The sequence below is a fragment of the Siphateles boraxobius genome, unplaced genomic scaffold (assembly GCF_051911475.1).
Source record: "Siphateles boraxobius isolate OS27281-9 unplaced genomic scaffold, OSU_SipBor_1 13, whole genome shotgun sequence".
Classification (NCBI taxonomy): domain Eukaryota; kingdom Metazoa; phylum Chordata; class Actinopteri; order Cypriniformes; family Leuciscidae; genus Siphateles; species Siphateles boraxobius.
Window position 1 is genome coordinate 5,917,958 of NW_027508733.1, and position 4,543 is coordinate 5,922,500.

The 4,543-nt window shown below is 36.9% G+C and overlaps 1 long non-coding RNA gene across 1 annotated transcript; it reads left to right on the top strand.

Annotated features, from left to right (window-relative positions):
- Positions 1-1,346: 1,346 nt before the first annotated feature.
- On the top strand, positions 1,347-1,746 carry LOC143735553 (uncharacterized). Its single transcript, XR_013203220.1, has 3 exons — positions 1,347-1,386; positions 1,470-1,558; positions 1,644-1,746. It is a non-coding gene; the product is annotated as an uncharacterized LOC143735553 (long non-coding RNA).
- Positions 1,747-4,543: the final 2,797 nt, after the last annotated feature.

Consider the following 4,543-nt stretch of genomic DNA (forward strand, 5'->3'; position numbering starts at 1 on the left):
GCAGAGAATCCAGAGGTTGGCATGGACACACGGATTGCAGAGGTGACTGCACTAAGTTCAAAGGTGATTGTTTGTAGTATAAACTATAATTAAGTAATAATTAAAAGTTTTTCAGGTATTCTATTGAGTCTTTTTATTATACGTTATTTTCATAAGGTGCGGGATTACATTGAAAAAGCACAGGGGAGGCAAAAGGTGGAGTACGAGTCCCGGAAAAGAAAAAATGTGAAATCATTTCACATCCACGAAGGAGAGGAGGTACTCAAAACAAACAAAAGAAAAGAGGGACGCAAAGGTGGACGTTTAGAGGGGAACTGGACCAGCCCTTTTCTAGTCAAAGACATTACCGGAAAAGGGGTTGCTACACTTGCAGACAAATCAGGCAACATTCTCCGCCAGAAAACCAATGTGTCCCAACTCAAACCATACCTGCGGCGTGACATTAACCTGGATGGTGAGAAAGGCAGTAAATTATAGTAGATGGTCCACTTTTTAGTTTAGAAGTAAATGTTTATGGCAAATTAAAAAATTACATATACAACCTTTTTCAGTGAATATTCATGATGACCATGATTACTGTCTGAAGACAGACATGGCAGGAGGTGATGCATCACGCACTGGTATGCTTTATTTGATTTTGATATTAGAATTAAATTTGTGCCTTCCTTATTTAGATGTAAAAATAAGTAGGCCTTATAGATTTTTTGGGTCGAAAAATAAAGTTTCTTGGATCTTCTCGAAACCTTGGATTTCTGATAGAGGGTGCTGAGACATAGACATGAGTGCAAGATTGGATGCTCTAGAGCCTTCCAGAGCTCAGATATGGAGATCCCACGTATATTATTCCATGTACAAAATAGTGGCTTCACGGAGAGTGCAATTTTGGGATGAAACTTAGTGCTACGGACTCAGGGGAGCCTGCAAGTAAATAACAGGCATCTGTCATCCCAATTCAGCCTACGATCCCTCTGAGTCATTATGCGTCCAATGGCAGCTTATTTGTATGACCGTTTGTCCACAAACCTCCTATATGTACTTCTTATATTATTCAACAACATTTTACTGTAATCTACTATTTCTTTTAGATTCTTGACACAAGGATTGCACAGCTCTGTAAAGCACATGGTGGAACTGCTTTACAGGTGCACACATTCGTTCTCTGGTGGCGATCCTTCACTAACAAAAAACATGTGAATGACAGTCACATTTCTTGTCTGAAGGTAAATGAAAATCTATTAAATAAATCTCAGGGGCTTGGGACACATTTGCAGCACCAATTATTTACTTAAAACTATTTTAAAGGACCTTGATGAGAATGACATGGTCCTTATTCCAAGAATTGTTGGGGGACAAAGCCCTGAAAAGGGAAACCACTTCATTTTGTGGGTATGTGTGGAGAAAAAAAATACATTTTTGCTCAACAGTTGTTACTCTTTGTGGTTAAAGCGGTTTCTGTTTGTTTTGTAGAGGTCTTGGATGGTTTGTTGAATCATATTCGAGTGTACGACCCCACTGGCAACTACAAATCAATTTCTGAGATGGACCTGGCTATACTATGGTATTTTGTGCATTGTAAATGACACACAATTTATCTTTATTTACTAATGTACACTTCTTAATTTCTTTTTTCTTTTGTACAAAAGCAATGCATTCCGAAATATTTGGGACTTGGGAAAATGGACTGTTGAGTACCCAGAACAGTGGAGGCTGGCTGACTCTAACAACTGTGGGGTTTTGGTTTGTACAGTAAGTTAAATAAATGCTTTTATTTTTTTTTATTTTTTGTGTATTACATCTACATTACTAAGTACATTAGTCAGTGTATTGTGAAATTTAATCAAAATGTTATATTTTATAGCCTGTAAGTTTTGGTTCACTAATTTTATTGCATTGAATGTTATTCTATTGTATGATGTTCTGTTTTAAGAAATAATTATGGCATAAATCATATGAATTAATACACAAAATGACATGCATGTAATTAAAAAATATATATATATTATGCCTTAATGCTTAATAACAAATAAATTAACGTCGCAAAACCTGAAAATGCTATTTCTTTCATTAATCAGGATAAAAATACAAGATTATTATATGAATTAAGGGGTTTGATAATGATTACATTAAGATTTGTGATTCCGTAATTTTATCACACTGTTCTGTAATCAAGGCTAGAAATCCAATTAATATTTATACTAAGTACACACAAAACATAGCTAAGTTAACATTCTGTCATTTGTTTAAATGGATAAACAGTCATTAAGAAAAATAGTAATAAACACAACTTAACATTATTAACTTACATGGTTCTATTAATAACACAATTTGTACTACATATTGCGCTGATTATTACGATACAAAGAGTGACATAATTATAATTGCATTTCGAATTGCTGTGAATACGGTAAGGCAGTATAAGCTCAGGTAAACCTCAGCTAGCACGATCATCGGATAGCTGTATGCTCTGTTACTATGTAAGCTAACTAAAAAACACTAAGAACGAGAAAGGTTGAAATTTACAATCAATAGCTTCGGTTATATACTAGTATATGAAACATATAAGTTAAAAAACATTAATGACTCGTTATAACGTAACTCAACCGACTTCTATAATAAAGTGATTGTGTCTGATTTGTAACCAGGCACTAAAACGATTACCCATAAAACGTGCTTTGAACCAATCGTATTGCTTGGGTCCCATTTCTTCGGTGGGACTCATCTCTTCACCACACCGGCTCCAGGTCTGCAGCCTCCCCATATAGTGTGTTTCTGCTGAGCTGCAGGCGCTGAATTAAAGGGACAGCGCATGGTTCATGGTCAAACTGAACACGGATTGACATGAAAATATAGTAAATAAATGCATTTAATTAAATTAATAAGAAGTAATGCATTGAATAATACGTTTTTAATGCATTGAATAATACGTTTAAACTTGAATAAGTCTGTGAAAGAATGCATTATGCATAAATATTATTTTATAAAAGACGCTGATAATAAAAATAGTGATTTGAAATAAAAAAGAGAATAAATGTTGTTTGTGGTACAGACGTAGATCAGTTGCGCACAAAGCTCTTTTGAAGCTGTCAAATGGGGTCGCTATTGGACACTTAATTGTGATTATTGCTGCTCTGAGGTTCCTTATTGGCTACTGATGAATGTTTTATCGTTTTTTTTTTTTTTTGAAGAAGAAGCATTAGGCCACTCTTGCCTCGGAGAAAACAACACGGAAATAGCGACAATTGCGCATATAAATTACTACTTATGGGCTTAAAATACAACCTGTGGGTGCCGTCGGAGCTACCAATCTCTGTATAAAGGCTGTTGGAGCCCTCTGCTGGTAGGGAATCATAAGATGGCCGCTCGAACACTTCCGGTGGCTTCAATGCCTGGTGGCAGTTTAGAACGTCATGAGCTATCCAGTCATTATATAGATCAGTGGTTATAACAGTGGTTTGTGTGTGCAAACTCTCGGTGCAGTGTTTATTTTGTCTGTGGTGAGTAGAAGTAAATATATTGTTGTTAATGAGCTAACGCTAGCTTAGGGGTGTGCGATATCACGATTTATGATCGTGGACGATTAAAATATCGCCACGATCTGCTTTTGAAGAAATGTCGTAACGTTAGTATCGTGCATATTATATCAGCTGCATTTCTGGCACCTCCGTCTCAGCATAGGCTACAACGCGATGTATATTCACATCAAATGTTAGCGCAGAGGAAGGGACACTGCAGTTCACAAAAGCCTTGTCGGTTAAACAAGTCATTTACGTGTTGATGCGCGGCTCTAACGTGTGCTTTTCTGAGCGCAGACGCCCAAAGCACACATGCACTAAGCCTGTCTTAAAATAGCGCCTGGTTACTGAACCGAGTTATCTTTCTAGTCTTATTGCGCTAATACTGTCAAATACACACAAGGTTTACATAAACAAAGTTTGTTATGTATAAAGTGACACAGAGAAAATTGAGAGAAAATATGCTTGTCAAATGTCAGGCTGGAAGTAGCTACTACACATCAGGTATCGCGTAAGGATCACACCCTTACGATGACATTTTTTGAAAGTAGTGTTTCTTTTCATGGTAATCTAGGTGCGAAATGTTGTCTTTCGTAGCCATTTACTGTATCCATATGAAACTAAATTGTAGCAAGCTAGATAGCTAATGCGTGTCAGGTACTCAAGATGGTGGCAGGCAGTCAACTGGAAAAAGAGCGGACGACGTAAGAGGTCACGTGACTGACATTCATGAATAGGCTATATTGTTCTCGTGTCTATTCTTAACTTTTCATCCTATTTTGCTGTCCTAAAAAAAAAAATCTATTCTTTTTACCATAGTTGTAGTATTTCATCCTGACTGTTAATTGGAATTAACCCCACTTACATTTCAAAATGCGGCGATTGCTGCTGTTTTGCACAATATCTCTTTGCGCCACCTGGCGGTCATTTCGCGAATGACTTTGAAATACGACTGGTTTATTTTTGCCGTGGTGGCTGCCGCGGCGGTAATAGGCATTCTGGTTGTCCACTTACTGTATGAGCATATACAA